This window comes from Aquarana catesbeiana, linkage group LG08 (genome assembly GCF_042186555.1).
Source record: "Aquarana catesbeiana isolate 2022-GZ linkage group LG08, ASM4218655v1, whole genome shotgun sequence".
In the NCBI taxonomy this organism is placed as follows: Eukaryota; Metazoa; Chordata; class Amphibia; order Anura; family Ranidae; genus Aquarana; species Aquarana catesbeiana.
This window is the reverse complement of record NC_133331.1, coordinates 88047308-88071440: the sequence shown is the minus strand read 5'-3', so window position 1 is coordinate 88071440 and position 24133 is coordinate 88047308.

Here is a 24133-nt window from a genome sequence, read left to right as displayed (position 1 = left end):
AGAAGACTACAAATTTACAAATTTACACTAAGCGAAAATTCTCTTGCAAAGTGAAAATTCCTTTGTACCTAAAGGCTAAGTTCACTTTTTTCCCCTCTAAATTCCAGCTCCCCTATGTACCAATATACCAATAATGTACTCCTGTTGCATAAAAATAAAAACTTTCTTTGATTTGTAGAACAAGGCCTTACCTTCGCCCCTGCTGTATATTTAGAAAGCTTCATCACTTTCAGAGAAACCAGTAAGATATAGGAAGGAGTTTACCAGCTGACCTTATTAGCACACATCCTTCACCCATCAACTATGTTTGCACAGCAACCCTGGCATCTCTCCACGCGTGCATTTGCCTGGCTTGTCAATGTAGGCTGCCACAGCTGCTATGTTTGCTATGTCCGCATGCTAAACTCTCTGGGGCCACATGGACACCCCTGATGTAGTGCAAGGACTTACCTGATTGGATACAGAGTGAATGGATAGATAGGTTGGCCCTCCTATTCCATAGTTTTGGTAAATCTAAAGCAGATCGTACAGAGATTGTACAATCACACTGTATACTGTATGGCCACCTTTATACACCTAAAATAACCAGTTGCTCTTTCAGTGCCATTAATTGTTAACGGCACAGCAAACACACATTTTGCTACATGACAATCGCAGCAAAACGCACTGTAAAAAACTTGCAACACACCAAAATATTTCATGAGCTACTTTGCCACATGTAGGACAGGCCATTGAAATCAATGGGCTGCCCTATGCGTGTCACAGGAAATAACCGTGAGCTCCCACTACTCTAGGTGTGAATGGGGCCTGAAAGTGAAATTGGTACATTTACACAAGAACAATGAGGCTCCATTCACGTGTGTGTGTTTCCAAACCACACAAAAAATGCCCGCTTTGCCTGCATTTGGGTTTAATATCGCTTTAAGCCTAACATAAGTGAAACATGTTAAAGGTGCTTTCATGATGGGTGAAGAGCCAGGTGAAGCCATTTTGTGATCATTTGTTTTGTGATTCAATACATTGATGTGCAGTCTTGGGAAACTTACGGTCAGGCTTGACTTGCTCTTATCAGTGACCCAGCACCCAGCAGCAGTGTTTGAACCAGCCAGTAAATCTGACAGGAACGTGTGAGTGGTGGTACTTTTTATTTGGCTAACATGGTTTTTCTTGTGTTCAAGTAATTGTAAACTCTTACATATGCCCAGTGAAGAGACGAGCCTCAGATGATACACAGGGATTAAACAAATCCTTCTACATAGGCTGTACCTGTTTGAACACATGTAGCGACGAGAAGACTGCAGATAAAGTGTTGAAATATAAAACTTGTCTGAGTTCAGAAAAAAGGGGAAGGAGAGCTGAAATTACAATCTGCAGAGCTCAGTGAGGAGAGCTTTGAGAGCTGATTGGAAGGAAGGGACACACCCCTTCACACAGCAACAGAGCTGAGACTGTTAATCAGCTGGAGGTCCCTCCCCTGTCACCTTTTTTCTCTGCAGCTGTCAAAAGTGACACTTAGTGCTCTTGAATGAAACAAGTAGACACTATAGAGGGATATGCTTTGTCCATATTTCATATCTGAGGTTTACAAACACTTTATACGAGTTATAAAGTCAGCAGTTTTTTTATCTTAATGCATTCTATGCATTAAGATAAAAAGCCTTCTGTGTGCAGCAGCCCCCCTCGGCCCCCCTAATACTTACCTGAGCCCCATCTCTCTCTCTCCAGCAATGTCCATGAATGTCTCTGCCGTCCGAGGCTCTCCCTCTTGATTAGCTGAGACATAGCAGCGGTGCCATTGGCTCCAGCTGCTGTCAATCAAAGTCAGTCAGCCAATCAGGAGAGAGAGGGGGTGGGGCCAGGCCTCAGCTCTGGGAGCTGTGACTCAGCTCGGGTGCACCCATAGCAAGCTGCTTGCTGTGGGGGCACTCAACAGGAGGGAGGGGCCAAGAACGCCAAAGAGGGAAGCGAGAAGAGGATCTAGTCTGCTCTGTGCAAATCCACTGCAACAGAGCAGGTAAGTATAACATGTTTGTTATTTTTTATTGAAAAAAAAAAAAAGAGAAAAGGCAGAAAGTTTATTTTAATCTGTATGCATTAAGATAAAAAACCTTCTGTGTGCAGCAGCCCCCCTAATACTTACCTGAGCCCATCTCCATGTTGCACGAGAGACTCGGCTGTCCAGGACTCCCCCTCCTCATTGGCTGAGACATACAGCGAGTACCATTGGCTCGCATTGCTGTCAATCAAAGTCAGTGAGCCAATCTGGAGAGAGAGGGGGCAGGGTCGAGCCTCAGCTCCATGTCTAAATAAACACACTGAACAGTGGCTCTGGTGCCCCCATAGCAAGCTGCTTGCTGTGGGGGCACTTGGCAGGAGGGAGGGGCCATGAGTGCCAGCGAGGGACCCGAGAAGAGGAGGATCTGGGCTGCTCTGTGCAAAACCACTGCACAGGGCAGGTAAGTATAACATGTTTGTTATTAAAAAAAAAAACAAAAAACAAGACTTTAGTATCACTTTAAACGCTTTCCATACACTTTGAATCAGCATTCACCAACAAGCCTCAACACAGTAAAAAAAAACAAAAAAAACACCTGCACTATTTATAGGAGTACAGCACACCACAACACACAGGACATTTACATCTGTGTCTTGTAGTGTGCGATGGTGCAGATGTATTTTTTTGTTTGCTGTATGTGTGTATTTGTGTGCAGAAACACACCCCAATACACTCAGCGTTATTGTGTTTTGTATTATCAAGCATTTTTGAACAGGCCCTTAAAGAAATTGAAGAAAGAGAATAAACTCAACAGCAAGATGACCTGCATTTGCAGAATAAAATGTTAGAAATGGCAGCTCCCCTGTTTCTCATAGGGATGGTTTCCATTAAGGAATCGGTTTACTTGGTTTTAAAAGAAGAAGCAATCTTCTAAAATATTTTGAGGCCTTTACAAGTGCAGAGAACAATGACATACTGTATTTCCCCTTTCATATACCGTATATATACACAATATTTTATATAATATATACATACAGGGCTCAAAATTCTAAGTCCTGAGCTACTAGCCACCAGTTGCCCCACCCAACCCTTACCCTGCCCCTAAACATGCCCTTATAAATTATCTCATGAAATTACACTGGTAAATGTTTTATGCAGAATTAAGTTACAAAAATAAATATTAACAACTTTATCAGTGCAGCTCATCAGTGCCTCCTCACCAGTGCCCATCAATGCCGCCTCACCAGTGTCCATCGATGCAGCCTCACCAGTGTCCATCAATGCAGCCTCACCAGTGTCCATTGATGCAGCCTCACCTGTGCTCATCAATAGAGTCTCACCTGTGCTCATCAATAGAGTCTCACCTGTGCTCATCAATGCAGCTTCACCAGTGTCCATCAATGCAGCCTCACCTGTGCTCATTATTGCAGCGTGACCAGTGACAGGGATCAGAGAGAGGAAGAGGAGAGGCGGCTGGATCATCACACAGAGCGGGGATCACCGGCTGTGACAGCTTGGATTTCAATTGTCGGGTGCTCACAGTCTTGCCTCCTGAATCGGCTCCTATGATAGACGTCACACATCCCAGCATTGGACCGGTGTTCTGTCAATCAAAAGAGCGGGTCCTGGAGGCGGGACTGTGTGTGACGGTGAGCGCTCGGCAATTCAAATCCAAGCTGTCACAGCCAGCGATCCCCTTGCTATGTGATAATGCGGCCTGTCTTCTTCCTTTCCTCTCTCATCCCCTGGCCAATCACTGGGAGAACGGCTCCCATTCAACCCCACCTGCCAGCAGCTCCCCCCCCCCCCCCGAGGCAGCACCACACTTGCCCTCAAGCTTTTTCCACTCGCCAAGTGCAGGCAGGCAAGTGGAAATTTTGAGGGCTGATTAATTATATATATATATATATATATATATATAAAATCAGCCCTAAAAAAAAAAAATATATATATATATATATATATATATACACACACACACACACTTCACATATTGTGGTTTTCTTGGTGCACGCTGATAAGAGTCATCCATCTGCTCTGTTTTTGGGTTGCTGGAATCCACAACAAAAATCTGAGGCCTTTGGCTGGTAGATTAATGTGCCTAAATAAAAATCCAATAGTACCACTTATTACGACTGTAAAGTCATAGATAGCCACTAGGGGGAGGTATGTTTCATAAATATCTACCTCAGCATCCTCTATTAAAGTATAACTAAAGGCAAAAATATTTCTTTATTTTTAGTTTTATTACTATCTCTCTCCCATTAGGAAGATTCACTCTCTCAATTTGTCCTGTTTACTGTTATCAACAAAAGTAACAGTAAACATCGTTTTTCACATTTTGGGTTGTTCACAGAACAGTAATAAAGTAGGAATCTTCCTATGGGGACCTGGGGGCGCCCCAAGGGATTCCCTTAATTTGCAGGCATGTCCTCACTTCTTGTTTTTGCTATGGGACAGGAAGTGAAGATAAATCTCCCCAATAGGACATAGATGGCAAATATGAAAAAAAAAACCTGCCAGGGCTTATAACTGCCCCTTACTTTATCCAAAATGAACAAAAAAAAAGTTTTGCCTATAGGTCTACTTTAATCATGCACTCTTTTCCAGTGATCTACAGTGTTAGTGACATCAAATTATATATTTTTTTATACTTTTTGTAAACATGTTTGAGCTGAGTTTATTCCAAATATAAATTTAATATAAACCAAAAACTGTTAACTCAAAATAGATATTTTGTTACTTCACTGGTTGATGAAGCGAATTCATAATCTGCATTGCAATACAGAGAGCTGGGAAGTTATGTTACATAACTGGCCAGTCACCCAAATGCTCCCTCCTGCAAAGTCATTGACTGCTGCTGACCCTCAGAAAAGCGCACGGTTCATTTCAAAAAGTCACTGTGTATTTTTTTCTGAGGCCACAGTTATTTTATATTTGTACACAAAAGTAAAGAGTCCTAGTCCATAGAGACAAAGTTTCAATACTCAAAGCAGCGCTCCAATCAATAAATGAAATATGTGAGAACATATGAGAAAAATAGTGGTATGATGGGTGATGAGAAAGTTCAATTGATAGGTGAAGATTCTAGTTAGTAGCTGATATGCGTGCACCATCCACCAGAATCCACACCGCGTGAAGCACACTCCCCTAGGGGTTTACAATCACCAAGAGGATGTTAATCAAATGCCTTGAACACACCAGATATCATCCGATTGATCCGGTTATCTCAAACAGCTCATCACCATGGGTGGTTGGTTATGTAAAAAAAGGCTCCGCGTTGCGTGATCCCGTTTAAAACATTTATTCAAGACGACCACCCCCTTAAAATCACACTTACACAGCATAAATAGTAACAGGCACTTTTAGTCTAAAACAAACTGCGTTATCACAGATCAGTATAGAATACCATCTGCCATTCACCGCATCCACTTCGCCGATAGTATCTGGCTGTTCCTTCCTGGTCGTGACATTCAAACGTCACTTCCGGTCGCCGTAAAGTCACGCCCTGGTGCGTTTTGTCATCACAACTTCAACAGAGGGCGTGACAAAATGGCGAGGCATCCCAGTATTTAATGGCTAACCTAGAATTATGTTAACCCCCAGTGTGATCATCGCCCTACTTCACAGCAGTGTACGTTAGCTGTATCACAATCACATAGGGACTCACTCAATGAACAAAACTACACTGGTCAGCCTACATCTCACTTAGCATAAACTTAATACTGACAAACTTTACATGGCATAATCGAAATTTGCGCTATAATTATATAGTACATCTAAACCAATACTGCATTCAAATGTTCACATAATTAAATTATTCACATGCAAAAAATTTTAATACTATCGTAAACTGAGATATTAAAACACGTGACTTGACTGATACTATGCACATATAGAATTGCTTTCTATCAAATATAAAACCTCACGTCAGCTGTCACCAGATACATCTCTGTATTATTAGTTACTTCCACATTCTCCAAAAGTTGTAAAAAGTTCTTAGTGTCCTTCAGATAAGCCTTTGTTTCCAGGACACTACTCTGGAGGAACTGATCAAAATACTACCCCAACCTTGATGTAACAGACCCAATACCATCAACTATGGGTCTGGCTGGAGGATTGACTGGGTCTTTGTGTATTTTGGGAAGAGTATAAATGATAGGTATACGACAACTACTTGGTGCTAAATATTTCCTTTCTTTACTCGTTAGCACTCCGGATTGGTGACCTGTCTCTACCAAAGTAATTAATTCCTCTCTGTATTGTTTTGTATTGTATTGTTAGGTGGGATCTCTATCTAACTTTTTATAAGTTTCATAGTCAGACAACATTTCTTTTAACTGCCCCTGATAGAATTCTTTAGATGAAATCACCACCCTGTTCCCTTTGTCTGCGGGCCTTACTATTATATCTCCTTTTTTTTAGCCTCTCAATCCCTTCTTGCACAGACCTCAGGTTGAAATTTTTCTTAGGCACCACTTGTTCTATATCACGCAAAACCAGACTTTTAAACACTTCCAGTTGAGTTGAGGTGTTTGGTGGATTGAACAAAGACTTATTACGCAATCCACTATCCACTGCTCTAGAAGTGATATTCTCAATATTAGCTGGGTGGGGGTTCTTATTTAGGAAGTATTTTTTTATATTAAGTTTCCTCATGTATTTGTGCACATCTATGTACACATCAAACTTACTAATTGGTCTTTTCAAACCGCATTTAAGTCCCAGATGTAAAATGTTAGTTTCTTTAGAAGATAATACCACGTTGGTTAAATTATGGGAGGAGGAGGAGGAGGAGGAGGAGGAGGAGGATTATTGCTGTTGGCAGTTAACTCACCCTTCAGCCCCTTGTGAAGGACATCACTAATAATTTGTTCACAGAGGAGGCTTTGGCCCTTCTCACATTCGAACAACCTGGTCGCTATATAGCATCCATAGGCCTCTTCAGAGTCGAGTGGGCTCCTCAGGACCTCTGTAGCTTCTCTAATGAGGCGCAGTGATGCCTCCTGTGTCACCGTCCCCTTCCTGTGTCTTTTTGTTTGCATGAGGAGGGGAGGCACCTGCGATTGGTTAAGGCTCCTACTGGGCCCGACCTCCTCCTGCCTGCCACTTTCCACACCTTCCTCCTGGCTGAGCTCATCCTGTGTATAGAAAAGGGACATAGTTTTAGTTTTTGGTTCATCAATCACACACAATTTTCAGCTCATGACTTGCAAATTCAATGTTAATACATAAAAAAGAGTATCATTCTGACCCCAGCATTTTTTCAAGCTGGTGACAAACATTTTTGGCCACTACTGTCAATTGATATGTATACATCATTTTTTGGATAAAATCCTTAATAGTTAATACATTATAACATCTAGTTAACATCATTAATATTAGGACACTAAATATGTCTAAAAATAATATACCTGGCTCCAGCTGGGCGCATCTGGTTCTCCAGGATGGAAGGCCCAGGTTGTTCCCCATCAGCCTCTGCTGGGGTGGAGGGAAGGGTCGAAGGGTTATGCTCCCTCCTGTACATATTGCTCAAGATCCCAATTTTACGTTCCAAAATCTCGAAGGTTGCTTCTGGGATCAAAGTCTGCACAAATGCCAGAAGTCTCTACAGCGTTGCCTTCCTTACTGGTTTGTTGTAATATGCACTGTACTTGACCTCCCACAGATTCCTCATATCCCTGTACTTGTCAATAAATTGTGACATGAATTCAGGGTCCTTAAACTTATTATTCATTTTTTCTGTAAGACAATACACAAGACAAAAAAGAAGGGGATATTTGCGCTAACCACTATATAATAATAAATATATACAAAAATATATATGTGCACAAGTGATATGACTAAATAAAGCGTGATTAAATGCTGCACCTCTATAGGTCAAATACCAAAACCTAAAACCAATATTAAGAAAGAAAAAGATGCGCAAAGAAACCGCTACAAATAACAATAAATATTGCTATGAACAGATTCTCTAAAACATAATAATGTGAAAAATTTAAAGGTGTATCAAAAAAAAATAATCCATGTGATATAAAAAATAAATGAATAAAACCAAAAGTGAATTCATCAAAAACAGAAAATCCCAAAATGATTCTTCAAAATTTAGGAGATGTAAAAGTCCTTCACTTAATCTCAGAAAGCAGGACACATATTCATTCGAATCATCTGGAATACGGAGCATAAAATGCAAATACAAACTGCTTACCAGATCTGTTGGATCTCAAATGATAGAGATCAGAAGCGCTTGTGCATTAGCCTGCCAGCAGGTGAACTCACGGTGATTGAAAGCAGAGAGGAGTCCACCTGTTTATCCAGGAATCAGCAAGGAAAAAACTTCACTCTCCAGGACACTCTCATAAAAGCCAGGATCTGGGTATTCTCTTGAAAGGAGGAATACAAGAGGGCTTCATGGTGCAATATGTTCCAGCAAAAGTATTTATTTAAAACACAAATCATACAAGGAAAAAGTCCATAAATACAAGCAGGTAAGAAAAGTAAGTTTGAATCAGCCACGGTGTCTACCAGTCAACTGTTCAGCGTGGTGATGTCTCAGGCTCATGATCTACCCGACATGTTTCCCCTTAACAGGAATCCACTAGGAACGGAGATCATGCCTGGACATCAGCACACCACACTTAAATACCGTTCAGGCAGGAGAGACACAGGAAGTAAGCATTTAGCCTGATACAACCTGTGTCACTGGCTTAATCATTAAATATTAAACAGATTTAATATATGTAGCAATAACTCTCGGTGGAGCTGCTGGTTTATTATTGGGCCTGTCCGCTATTCTTTTCACCCCTCTTAAGTTGTTCAATCCCCTTGACACAGCTGTGGTGCAGTGTTGTAATGATATTAGTACCAACTTTAACCCACAATATACACTTATATTTACCTGGGTGCTTATAGCTCCACCTGCAGGAGAAATAACAACACTGCACACAAACTTCAGTAATAACCAAAATAACTTCCTTCATTCTTCGCTAGCTATGAATTTGTAATTGTAATCCACAGAGGGTTCTTCTTGGGTGTTGCGCAGTGTAAGGTAATACACAAAGACAATTATAATCCAGCAGATTGATTAAGTGTTCTTATACGAAGAAGACAAACATCTAGTATCAGTTCTTGAATACTGAAGTCTATGCAAATGTAATGTTCTCCAACTTAACTTGTTCCGTGGGACTATCAGTTCCAGCAACACTCTGTAACAGTCCTAAGTGTGTGTAGTATTAAACAAAGTTCCGGGTGTTAACCCTCTCACCGCACTGGACCCGGACAAATGAATGTCTCTGTTTCAGCAGTTCTCAGTCCATATGGAGCCACCACCACGCTGTGACACTGTTCCTTTTCCCAATGATCAGGAGTCCTCGGTTACCTCCTCCACGGGTCTCTGGAACGATCACTTCTGCTGCTCCAGCACACTGTGATCAACAGCAGGATCCTTGCTGCTGCTCCGCTTCTTCATGAAGTAGGCCGCAACCCTGTGGGACACACACACCCACAGAGTTCTGCTGGCAGGCCACGCGTCCCAGAAACAAGAGACTTAAGATGGCCGCTCCCAAACCTTTTATACCCTCCCACAATGCAGTTCAGTACTCCTCTTGTACAGGAGCATTGTGGGTAGGTCATAGTTAATGTTCAGAAGTAAACAATCACTTCCATGTCACTTCTCTTAATGATGAAACATCAAAGTCTTGTACCTTTCCAATTGTCCACAAGGTGGCACTATACCAACTATACCAATATGTCTTTTAAGGTTGTCACCCCACTAATGCGGAACATATTTTTCTATAGCTATGACTTGGAGAAGTGAACTATTTCAGTTATGACATGGACTAATTGTTCTAATAAAATTATATCAGGTTAAACAGCAGTTTGTTCCTTTTCCTTCACTGAAGGTAAGGACACCTTGGGTCCCATTCCCACTCCCCTTTTATTTTGACTACTTCTCCTGTTCGGATGAGGAACACCACCCTATTAGGTGAGCCGGTAACCTGTTACCTGAATTGACCAATGATACTGGTCATCAGCACCCCGCCCATTGCGTTTTTTACTACGATTTATATACAGTGCGCATGCGTGAAACTTCGCCTGCGTGGCCCGCTCCTGACGTTCTTTTTCACGAATATTCACCGCTCCTTCTCTATGCACAGAACGTACGTACGGCACTTGCGTGTCAGCTTTATATACAGTGGGCATGCGTGAAACTCTGCCTGCCCCTGACATTGTTTTTCACATATATTCCGCGCCCCTTCTCTCTACGGTGCACAGTAGGAGCAACATGGCGGAGACACAGCAGGTGTGTGCTAATTCTTCCAGTAATGAGGAGAGCCTGGAGCCCGAAATGTCCCGATCCGGGAAGAGGAGATTTAAGTCCTCAAATATGGCCTTTGAAGAGATGGTGTACATCTTGCGGAGGAACGACTATGATGGGAAGCATGGACCGTACACCCAGCCAAATTTGCGCAAGGCCAAAATCATGTCCAAAGTGGTGAAGACCCTGCATCAGAATTTTGGGGTACGATGCTCTAAAGACCAAATGAGGAAACGCTGGTCCAACATTAAACATTTTTTAGGGTAACCCACATGGGCTCCAGGGAATACTTGGGGTGTCTCCATCTGTGAAACGTTAAGTATTGCAGTTTGTTTAAAAGGGAATTTTAATCATGTCTTCAACTTGGATCTCTTCCCAAACAGACAATTGTACACCACTTCTAAGCAATGTTTCATATTTCTATTTCTGGACTCGAATATCTGTGTGCTAAGTATACCTTTTGTTTAATTCTCATAGGGCAGAAAAGACTCAGACAGCAGGATCCCAGGCACCCCCAACCTCGACAGCCTGAATGGCAACTAAGCCCCAGCCCCCCCGAGGATGTGGGCAACATGGGCACCACACCAGGTGAGTGTCTGACACCCCAGCTTCAGGTAATCTATGTTTGCCTGCATATTTCTAAATACATGTTTTTTTCCTCAATTTTAAGTGATGTTATGGTTGTAGAAGGCGAAGCGGCAGAAACATTTCCTTGCACCAGCGCCCCCCCGAGGATGTGCTGGAAGGAGAGGTGGAGGAAGTGGGCGAGATGTGCACCCCACCAGGTGTTAAAAAAAAAATATATATTTTCTAAAAATTTTTTTAGAAACGCACATGTGAATGCACAGATTAAAAAATTTGCAAATCAACAATGTGTGGCTTCTTCTTTCAATGCTCAATACCAGTTTTGTAAGTTATTTGGTGTTTACAGTGACAATGGGGCTTATTTACTAAAGGAAAATACACTTGGCACTACACGTGCACTAGGAGAACCTAGGAGACAGCCAAAAAGAAAGGCAAGCAATAAATACTAGATTTTATCCAGAAGGGTCCTTCCACGTTATCCGCATCAGGTGGCAATCCCAGGCCACCACTCTGGAGACGCTGGTAGAACTCCGTCTGGGCAAAGACTCCTCCATCTGACATCCGGCCATTCTTCCCCACATCCACATACAGAAATTCATATTGTGTCGACACCACCGCCATTAACACAATACTATGAAACCCCTTATAGTTAAAATAGTATGACCCCGAATGGGTTGGTGGCACGATGTAGATGTGCTTCCGATCTATAGCTCCTCCACAGTTGGGAAAGTCCCAACGGGTGGCAAAATGGGATTCCACAATCTGCCATTCCTGTGGCGTTGAAGGAAACTGGGGAGTCAAACAAGAAAAAAAAAAGTACTTCTGCAGCAACATTGCAACATGGCCTATTGATAAAATTTAAGGGGGGGACACACAGACCATTTGGACACATTTGGGGGGGAGGGCTTAGAAATTAATTTAAGGACACACAGACCATTTGGACACATTTTAGGGGGAGGGGGGCTTAGAAATTAATTTAAGGACATACAGACCATTTGGACACATTTGGGGGGGGCTTAGAAATTAATTTAAGGATACACAGACCATTTGGACACATTTTAGGGGGGGGGGCTTAGAAATTAATTTAAAGACACACAGACTATTTGGACACATTTTAAGGGGGTGTTTAGGCTAAAGCACTACAATGGAGCTGACAAAATACATTGTTAAGTGACTAGACTAGGTGGACATGGGCCCAGCATAGCATGCTGGGGAGGTTAGTAAAGGCAAATATGCATGAAGGACAAAAAAGGAGCATTAAAAGCTTCCAGCATGCATGAGAACAAAGAGACATTCACAGCATATTGCAATCATGGTAATTAGGGATCGAGGAAAGAAATACAATACATTAGCAAACATTAAATACAATAAAATGTGATGTTATAGGATAAATCTTACCTTTATATAGTCCTTCTGCAGGAATTATAGCAGAACAGGTCTCTGGGATAATGATCCCCAAAGCCTGGGAGGAGATGCCTGTCGAGAACGTGAGGTCCTGCAGGCTTCTCCCAGTCGCCAAGTACCGCAACGTGACGACTAACCTCTGCTCCGGAGTGATGGCTTGCCTCATGCAGGTATCCTGCCTGCTGATATAAGGGGTCAGCACAGCCAACAAACGGTGAAAAACGGGGTCCGTCATCCTGAGAAAGTTCCTGAAATCGTCAGGATTATTCTCACGGATATCACGAAGCAAAGGCATGTGAGAGAATTGGTCACTCTGGAGCAACCAATTCTTCGTCCATGAACTCCTCCCCACCCTGTTCATGGACTAGACATGGGTTGAAGAATGAACCCCAGCACCAAGCCCAAGCAAAGCACGAACTCTACGAGGAGTACGTACATGCAACATGGCTTCAAAACAGTCGGCTGGTCAGAACGAACTTAACAGAACACACTGAAGAACAGCAAGGCCTGTGAAGAGCGAGCTGAAAATCAGCAACGAACGGACAAGAACACACTGAATAAACCAATGCGAACTCACTACAAGCACTGAAAAGCAGATACAAACCTCACAAGCACAAACTGAACAACAGTTAAACGATCTGAAAAAAACGAGTCTGAAAAGCGCAATTCGTTTCTCACCAAACTTCTACTAACACAAGGTAAACACAAAATTAGCAGAAGGGGCCCAAAGGGTGGCTAGATAAATAATAGCTGCGCTAAGAGATAATTTTAAGTGTAATGATCACATTGATAATGAAGATAATAATACGTGCACAAAAATAAAGTGCAAAAAATAAATAAAAAAATAAAGATATATATATATATATATATATATATATATATATACACTTTTTGAACTTGGCTGCACCGTAATCCCACAATATCTCACGAGATTACAGGCAGCCCACCCACTTTTACACTTATCTCGGCCGTTTTCAGAGGAAACACTTCTCCTCTGTTCTCCCTCTGAGAATTGAAGTTCTCAGTTTCATAAACCGGCTGCAGAGGAGATAATTTTCCTCTGAGAACTGCCGAGAACTGAATTGAGAAAAAACTTCTCAGTTTTATAAACGTACACCTTATTTCTTTATTATTTCTCGTGATCTCCTGAATAATCTGTTTTTGTTTTTAAAGCCAGATCTCCATAATAATGTTTAGAATTATTTTTTATAGTCATTTTTTTTTAATCAAGATCTCCTGTTTTTTTTTATTATTTTAAATTTTTTTCCTAGTGATCTCCATAATTTTTTTTTTTTTTTTGTTTGTCAAGTTTCCGCAACAACATTATTATCTTATATTTTTAAAGCTCAAGGAGGATGGTTGGTGTCTCTTGTTAATTTGACATTGTATTTTTGAAATGTACCTGCCTACTCACAAACAAGCTGTCCTATTTGAAGAAAAACACATAGGCAAGTATTTTTATATATAAAAAAATCTCCATTTATTCTGGCTCATAACAAAATAAAGAGGAAGGCAACGCTGGAGAAACTGCTTGAATTTGCAAAGCCTTTGTACCCCAGCGCACACGTCAACTCTTTGTAAATAAAAATTGGTAGCCTGAGAAGTCCATATAATAGGGAGAACAATCTGGTCCAAGACTCCCAGAGAACAGGAACAGCAGCAGATGACATATATGTCCCCAGGCTGTGGTACTACAACAGCCTGCGTCTTCTGTCAGACCAGACTGAACATAGGCCATCACTTTCAGGTCTTCCCTGCGGCCTTCCCTCCATGCTTCCCTGCAGCCTTCCTTGGAGGCTGTAGCCCTGGAGGTGGACTTTTGGCAGGAGGAGGAGGATGGGCGAGTGCACATAAGTGCATGTTATCAGTCAATTGGCCCCTCAACCCCTTATGAAGGGCCTGAAAAATATTCTTCTCACAGATGAGGTGTTGGTCCTCTTGCATTTGCTGCAATTTTGCAGCTACATAGCAGCAATAGGCCTCTTCAGCATTGGGGGGTGTTTTCAGGGCCGACTTAGCCTCCTTAATAAGGCCCAGTGCTGCCTCCTCCATGTTACTCCCCTTCCTGGCCCTTTTTGTTGTAAGGCTGAGGGGAGGCACCTGGGATTGGGTGATGCTACTGGGCCTGGCCACCTCATGGCTGACACTTACCCCCACCTCCTGGCTGACACTTACCCCCCCCTCCTCCTGGCTGCCACATTCCAGAACCTGGTCCTGACTAAGGTCTTCCTGTGTATGAAAAAGGGACATAGTTTTTGTTTTTGTTTCATCAATCACACACAATTTTCAGGTCACGACTGTTGCAAATTGAATGTTAATAAATAGAAAAGACTATCATTCTGAGCCCAGCATTTTTCATTCTTGTCACAATCATTTTTGGCCCCTACTGTCTATTGATATGTCAAACACTTTTTGTTAAATCATTCGTTATCAATAATAACATCTAGTTAACAACAATAATTTTTGGACAATAAATATGTTAAAAAATACTATACCTGGCTCCAGCTGGGCTCCTCAACTTCTTCCGGGATGGAAGCCTCAGCTGGGGTTGAGGGAAAGGTGGATGGAAGGGGGGCCGGAAGTGTAGAAAGTGATTCCCTGGCTTCAACCTGGTCTTCCAGAAATCGCATCCTGTTGTAGTATCACAGACTGGGTACATACACATCCTTTGCTGCTGCTCCTGATTTCATGGAAGCCTGGACCTTAGTAAGCTCCTTCCTATTCGTGCTTCTCAAGCTACCAATTTTCTTATCCACAAACTCGATGTCTGCGTCGGGGACCTGCGTCTTCACAAATTGCAACAGTTTCTCCAGTGATGCCTTCCTAGCTGGTTTCTTTCGATATAAGGGGTTTTTAACCTCCCACAAATTTCTCATATCCCTGTATCTGTCTATGAACTGGCCCATGAATTCAGGGTCTTTGAATTGTTTCATATTTGCTGCAAGACAAAACACAAGACAAAAACATTAATATCAGGCTAAACTCTCTTAATCTTATCCCAATATAGGCCTCAATCTCGAATCAGTATAGGCCACTGATGTCCCAAGTTAAAATGTTACCTTCGTTAGAATGTTCGGCGCTTCCGGTCCTCCTTCCTCCTCACACAGATCATACGTACAACGCACGCGTGCTAGCATTATATACACTGCGCATGCGTGAAACTCCGCCCACATCGCCCACCCCTGACCTCTTTTTAGAATATTCTCCACCCCTTCTCTTTCGTCGCAGTGGGAGAGGAACATGGCGGAGACACAACAGGTGCAGTAACGAGGAGGAAAGCCCAGAGCCCGAAACGTCACATTCCGCAGGAGATTTAAGGCCTCAAATATGCCCTTTGTAGAGATGGTGGAGGTGGTGTACATCTTGAAGAGGACTGACTATGATAGGAAGTATGGACCTTACCTAAACCCAAATGTGAGAAAGGCCAAGATCATGTCTAAAGTAGTGAAAAGTCTGCACAGGAATTTTGGGGTACAACGATCCAAGGAGCAATTGCAGAAACGCTGGTCAGACCTGAAATAGAGGGAGCATGATCAGTACAGAAGGATCAAGAAACTGCTTCTAAAAAGTAAGTATTTGTCGTGTGTCCCTATTATTATTATTATTACTTGCATGCTGCTCCCTTTACTGTTGTACAGTTTTAAATGGCTACTTTCATGTTCGTGGGCACAGAAATCGGTCGCAGTAAACATTGTTTGTTTGCCAACGTAATACGATGTTTTTGGCAGATACATGGTCAACTATATTTGGTCATGCTAATTTGTATTAAAAGAAGTTTAGGACATTGTTGCCTAGATGTGTTTGAAACTAGAATGAATTTCAAACTTGATTCAGTGTAATGTAAGGAGAGGACACTCAGCAGCTGTTTACACATCTGGACTCAGGAGCATTAGTGTGAGACACCAGAGCAAACTTTTTAGGGTGTCCCACACAGGTACTCCAGTGGATACTAGGGGTGTCTCCATGTGTGAAACTTGTCCAAAAAAGTCAAGTATTCCAGCCTTGGTAAGGGAAAAATATCATGTCTTGGAACTCTGCCAAAACAGACAATTGTACCCCATTTCTAAGCAATGTTTTATATTCCTATTTCTGGCCTCAAATATCTGTGTTCTAAGTATACCTTTTGTTTCATTCTTATAGGGGAGAAAAGACTCAGGACGTCTGAGGACACCAGGAACCCCCCACCTCCGAAAGAAGGGGAACAGAGGACACCACAACCTCAGGATGTGGAGGAAGGAGAGGTGGAAGAAGTGGTTGAAATTGTCACCACAACAGGTCAGTGTCTGACACCACAGATTCAGGTAATAGAGGTATGCCTGCATATTTATAATACATGGTGGTGTGTATTTTTTCTTTTAGGTGATGTGCATGTTGTGGAAGAACAATCTCCTCATTTCACCAGTGCAAGTGCACAAATACTAATCCAGGAGATAATGCTGTGTAGTCAGGATTTAGACATCATAAAGCAAAAAAACAATGAGGTTGAACAAAAACTGAAGAACATGATTGATGTATTAGGGAGAATCTAAATACCAACAAAATTTTTAAAAAATTTGTTTGCATTTTAAAAGCCAAATTTTGAAGATGCACACAGTGTGTCAACATGTGCTGCCATCAGGGGATATCAATTTACGTGTTTTGTGTGTGTACAACCCCTTCCTCGCAACTCAAGTAGGTGAGAGGAAGTGGTTGCACCCCCAAAACACGTCCATTGATCCCCCATGATGGGAGATAGCACATGTTGACATTAGGCATGGGATCAGGAGGGAAATCCCCAATTTGACTCCCATTTTTGTGTGCATCTTCAAAATTTGGCTTTTACAGGGGTGACATCACCCCATCTGATGAAGGCAATATCAACACATTTTTGACACTATAATGTCTGATATTGCCTTCAGTTTTTCAATGTTGAACTTTGTAAGTTCATGAGTTGTGTATGTTATGTTTTGAAACATGCCTGTTTATGTACTAAAAAATATTCAAGGTAAAACTTTATAAAACCAAGATGTTGTTTTTTTACCCAAAAATGTTTTATAACGCACATGTGCATGTACACAGAGTAACAGGTTTTATACTCAACGATGTGTGGCTTCTTTGAATACTCAATGCCAGTTTTTGTATTAAGTTGGTGTTTACAGTGACAATGGGGGTTATTTAATAATGGAAAAACCACTTGGCACTACAAGTGCACTAGGATAAGCTAGGAGACAGCTAAAAGAAACACAAGCAGTAAATCAAAATCAAGATTTTATCAGATAGGGGCGTGGCTTAGCAATGGCCGAGTGAAGAAGTGTCTTTGAGGAGCTCCTGGCTTTCCCCCGTCCTACCCATACAAAAGACGGCTAATTCACTCATTTCTACGGCATGCCAACTCCTAGGAAATATAGGACAAGAGCATCGGTGAGCAACAACCTGAATTCCGCTCCACGGAGCAGTATCAGAAGCTACTTTCGGGACTCACAGAGGAGCTCACCGGGCGCCATTGTTTCAGCGCCACGTGTACACACCTCGACTGAAGCCTCTTCACCCTTCGTGCCTGCACTCCTCCCGACGGTCGAGGTTGGCAACTCAGAATCCGACAGGGAATCCCGATCCGACATGGCGGGTCACCAGAAGCAGGTGGGAGACATGCCCGACGATCTCCGTGCTATTCTACAAGCTCTACCTACTAAGGCAGACTTTGAGGCCCTCCCGTCCAAATCGGACATTGAGACCCTTATCCAACGAGTAGAAGAAGCTCATGCCAGATACGTACAGGAAATAAGGGTGGAATTACAGACTATAACTGACAGAGTGGAGGCAGGAGAAAGTTCGATTTCTACCCTTTCACAGCGGATCTCAGCCCTGGAGCATTCGCGGGAGACACAGGCAGCTACGGCGGTGGATCTGCAGCTCCATTTGGAAGATTTGGAGGACCGCAGCCGCCGCAACAACCTGCGGCTGCGAGGCCTTCCAGAGGCCACTGGAGCGGAAGATTTGGAGGCAACTGTAACAGCTATCTTCCAGGGGGTCTTGGGTACACCGCAGTCGACCATCGAACTAGACCGAGTCCACAGGACACTAGGTCCCAGACCCACAGATCCAGACAGACCCAGAGACGTTCTGTGTAGGGTGCACCGTTACACCCAGAAAGACCTCATCCTCTGCAAGGCCTGGGAGCAGGGAGATGTAATGTTCGATGGCGCTGAAATCAAAATCCTCCCGGACCTCTCAAGAGCCACACTTCAAAGGAGAGCACTGTTGAAACCCGTCCTGGAACTGGCCAGAAGACAAGGCTGCACGTATCGGTGGGGATACCCTTTGGCGGTCACTTTTCGGAACACCACATCCTCTTTCACCCTACGTACCCCATCGGACTTGCCGGCCCTTTTTACCTTTTTAGGATCGGAACCGATCGATGTTCCAAATTGGCTGACACTTGTGCCCCGTCCCACAGGAAGACCGGGTCTCTCCTCTCAACGTCACCAACCACCTCGCCAGCAACGCTCCAGAAGAAGATCCAGGGCGCCTTCTAACGAGGGGACACGTGAGTCCTAATTCTAGCGTTTTAATACAAGATTACAGTACAGCCCGAGCATAGCATGCCTTTGACACTCTTAGAATGATTGGCCTAGGGACTGACCCCCCTTTGTGTATTAAAGCTTGGTACTCCTATGCCCACTGACTCTCAGGCGATTAGAAGTGACACGCCCGGATACAGGAGACTCTTGCTCCCCAACACACACTCACATTGCAGAGCGGAGTATGAAGACAGGACCGCTAAACATAGTTGGATCACAATCCCCACTACCCTGCAAAGAACCGGAAGGGGGAGCTCATGTTAGATTTCTGGGAGCTATATAGGTCATATTAGCATGAGCTGTAGAGGGGTTTCTTCTTTGCCTTGGACCTTCCCCCCACGCTCATATTTGTACATCTGCTTAATGTAGAACACTGGAAGCATCTGCCAGCGGGAAGATCAGAATACATCAGGAAACTGCAAAAGCTGTGGTAGACCGATCGAACTCTGACAGGGTATTGTATTTTGCAACAGTTGCTATACGTTGTGAGTGAGCAGTTGTACATACATGCAGGACTTACTGAGCTGGGGGGAGGGGCAGCGGGTTGGAGGCTATGGTAATGCTCTGGGTTCATAAGGAACGTGCGGGTATGTAATCTTCATCCCTGTGGGACGGTTTCTTTATTCTGAAGGACTAGGGTCTGCCAGGGGATGAGGGAGAGTGTTAGTAGAATTTACCACTAGAAATCCTCTCCCCCAGGAGAAATAAGATTGGGCAATACACTACAGGGATGGGAAGAGAAGCAGTTTTAAGTTGCTGTTGTTTTTCTTTTTGTTTTCCTTTTCTGTTACAGTTAAAAGCTGCTCTCAGGTTTACATAATCAGGCCTAAAAGGGACCCTTTCCTATGCTCGGGTAAGATCATCCTTTGCTTAAAATGTGATGCTCAACGTATTATTGTTTGAAGTGATTTCCTTTACTTACATGGAAGTTGATGTTAATAGTTAGGCACATGCCATTTATATGCAATTAGATATTGCAGCCATTTTCATTTACAAATAAAACACATACAGTCCCATAGAGGGGTGGGAGGGGGGAACCAGTGAGTGTTCTTCTGGCTTTTCCTTTCCACAACCCCAAATAGGCCAGCGCTCAATTGCCAGTTAGCACTGGTGAGCGTCATAGCACCATAGTGCTACTGACATAGACCACTCTCTATAGAGTTTATAAGTGCGATTTCGCATTCTCAACCTCTTAGATTTCCTTTCGGCCTTCTACCTCTTTAAATTCTGTCTTTCAGTCGAATACACTAAGTCTTCGACTTCAGATATTATTTTATATTCTTTCCTCTTTATCTTCTCCTCTGATTTCTATTCCCTCCTCTCACTCCCCTCTTCCTTCCCACCAACCCCCCTCCTTCGGAACCCAACCCTTTTCCCCTATTCTGGGCAACATGGAGGCGGTAAACATCCTCTCGTTAAACGTAAAAGGCTTGAACATACCGGAAAAGAGAAAGATGCTTTTCCAAGACCTAAAACACCACAGAGCAGACCTAGTCCTATTACAGGAGACTCACTTTAAAAGCAGTAACCTTCCCATTTTAAAAAACAGACTCTTTCCAATAGTGTACCATTCCACTAACGGCTCCTCCAAGACCCGCGGAGTGTCTATACTCATTTCACACAAAGTCCCCTGGAAATGTACAGATATGCGAGCAGACCCAGAGGGAAGATACTTGTTCCTCAAAGGGGAAATTGGGGGAGTTCAGGTAACTCTCGCTAATATTTACGTGCCAAACTGTCACCAAGACCACTTTATCCACAAAATCATGGGAATCCTCCTAGAATTCACATGTGGACACCTCATAGTAGGCGGCGATTTCAATGTCCCACTAATCCCCGCTGAGGATACTTCCTCAGGGAAATCATCGGTAACGCCTAATTCTAGGAAACGAATTTCCAGGACACTACATAGATCACAACTGATAGATGTGTGGAGGCTCCTCCATCCGACGGAACGCGATTACACTTTCTACTCGACCCCACACAAAAATTATTCAAGGATTGATTACTTTCTAATCCCACATGCCCAATTACACGCACTCCGAGACTCCACAACAGGGTCAATCACATGGTCTGACCATGCCCCGATTATGTTAACATACGCCTTGACGGGGAATACCACTACCAGATCCAAAACATGGACTAAATGAAAGTCTTCTCCAAGACGAAGAAGTGTTAAAAGACGTCTCTATAGAACTAGATAATTATTTTAAAACTAACAATACCCCAGACAGCGACCCCGGAATCGTTTGGGAAGCCCATAAGGCGGTTATCCGTGGAGTCCTTATCAAACACAGAGCACGCATTAAACGAGAGCGAACACGCCAGATTACATCCCTATTCCAAGAGCTACATCTAGCAGAAGCAAGACACAAACACGCCCAGACACCAGATGGGGAGGCAGAACTTATACAAATACGAACTAAAATAACGGATTTAATGCAATTTAGGGCGAAAGCCTCACTCCAAATATGCCGTAGGATCACATACGAGTCAGGGAACAAATGTGGCAAACTTCTCGCCAAGTCGTTGAAAGAACAGACCCTTGCGAACTACATCCCACGTATTGTATTACCTTCGGGTCAGAGAGTTACACACCCACAGAAAATAGCCTCGGCATTCCGGGAATTCTATTCCTCACTCTATAACTTACAAACACCATCCACACCACGGCCACAGATAGACGACTATTTACATAGGTCTGGTATGCCCCACTTGCCAGCGGAATCCAGCGAGCTGTTGGATGAACACATAACTATAGAAGAAATACAGAAAGCAGTAGCATCCTTAAAGGTGGGCAAAGCCCCGGGACAGGATGGCCTTACGGCCCAATACTACAAAACTCTGCTGCCGGCCCTGGGTGACCACTTGCAGAACTTCTTCAGCTCGCTGGGTTCTGGATCGCATATACCTAGGGACACGTTATTAGCTCATATCACGGTAATTCCCAAAGAAGAGAAAGACACGTCTGCTTGCGGGAGCTACAGACCAATCTCACTACTTAATCTTGACCTCAAGATATTTACTAAAATATTGTCCACCAGAATCCAAACATATCTCCCTTCTTTGATCCATTTAGATCAGGTTGGGTTCGTCCCTACAAGAGAGGCCAGGGATAATACAATCAAAGTGCTCAATATTCTGCATGTAGTGAATCAGAATAAAACTCCCTGTGTCTTCCTCAGCACGGACGCAGAGAAGGGCTTTGACAGGGTGGACTGGGATTTCATGGTGTCTGTCCTGAGACACATCAGACTGGGCAACAGGATGATCAACTGGATCAACTCGGTTTACGCGGACCCCACAGCTCAGGTTCGGGTGAACGGAATTTTGTCGGATCCCTTTGGGATCAGGAACGGAACCCGTCAGGGCTGCCCATTATCGCCACTCTTCTTTGCCCTGTCATTGGAACCCTTCCTGCGGACCGTGCGAGCAAACCCGGACGTAACCGGAGTGACTTTGGGAGAGACACAGCAAAAAATCGCTGCTTATGCAGATGACATGTTATTCACCCTCACTAACCCAATAGTCTCGGTACCCAATTTACTGCAGGAATTCCAAATTTATGGCAAGCTCTCCAATATGAAGATAAACTTTAACAAATCGGTAGCAATGGGAGTGGGCCTGTCCTCACGAGCTATGACAACTATTAGAGATAGTTTTAACTTTAAATGGACGAACACAGCCATTAAATACTTGGGCACGTACATCCCCCCTAAATTGTCACAACTATTTGCTTTGAACTTTCCTCCATTACTATCTACAGTTAGGACTTTGCTTTCAACATGAAACAAGGGGTTACATTCTTGGTTTGGTAGATGTAATATTCTTAAGATGTGCATTCTACCAAAGTTTCTGTACCTACTGCAAGCCCTACCGATTCATATACCTTCCCACTTCTTTAACCAAACTAGTGCCCTTTTTTCAAATTTTATATGGGCAAACAAAAGACCCAGACTCAACAAAAGATTGATCACACTACCCAAGACATTCGGAGGCTTGGCGGTTCCGAACCCCCGTAAATATCAGCAAGCGACTCATTTAACCAGACTGATAGACTGGATACGGCACCAACCAATTAAATTATGGACTCAAATTGAGCAGACACAAAGTGAAATTCCCCTAAATAGATTACCCTGGTGCCATAACTCCCTCCCACGCACGGTTAAGAATCACCCTCTCATAGGAGTAACATCTAAAATATGTGCATCCCTTTTCATAAGTGCGGGATTGACCTCTCCCAATTCCCCACTACGTCCAATTTTAGGAACACCAGATTTCACTCCAGGACACACAGACCCAATGTTCAGATCTTTATGTAACAGGGGATACTCCCAGTCTTCCCACTTTGCGGCAAATGGGAGGTGGCCTACAGTAGAGGAGCTCATGAATCCAGAGGGGCAGTTTGGCCTGGACTTTTTGAGGGCCCTACAACTCAAACACTACCTTAACACGTTATCCCCTACTGAGGGGCCTGCGCAGACCTTGACGATTTTTGAGGCTCTGTGCTCGGAGGAGGGAGTCCTACCCCACGCACTGTCGACCACCTACCAGTTGCTGATTGCTCCACCAGAAAATTACCAGATACCCGCGTTGGGGACTTGGGAAAGGGCCTTACATTGCACATTCTCTTCCCGACAAAAACAAAATATTGTCCTTTTCACGTTTAAATCCTCCATATGTACAAAGATGCAGGAGTACAAAATACTCACCAGATGGTACAATACACCCACGAAACTGCAGAAATTTTACCCGTCCTCCCCTGGGTTATGTTGGAGATGTCAGGGGGACCGGGGGACGATTTTACACATCTTCTGGAGCTGTCCTTTATTAGATAAGATAAATACTGGAAAAATATACAACAGACGATACAAAATTTCACAAAGCGCCCCATCCCTTTGGAGCCAGGCTTCTACCTATTACATGCGACAGATATGACAAGCAAAAATACAAAAAATCCCTGCTCAGACATTTATTGGATGCAGCAAAATCATGTATTCCATTATTATGGAAGTCCACTAAACCCCCAACCACAGGCATGTGGGTCAGGAAAGTTGAGGATATCAGGAAAATGGAGGATCTCATCCTCACGGCACGACACAAAAATGAGTTATATACCAAAACCTGGTCCCTATGGTTGACTTTTATATTCTCAAGGGAAGGACAGACTCTTCTGAAGGAAAACTGAAAATGCCGTACTAGCCAATCTGGTTTGCCGACCTCGGGTATGGGGCTGTAGCCGTCTCCATGTGTGCCCCCCCCACCTCACCC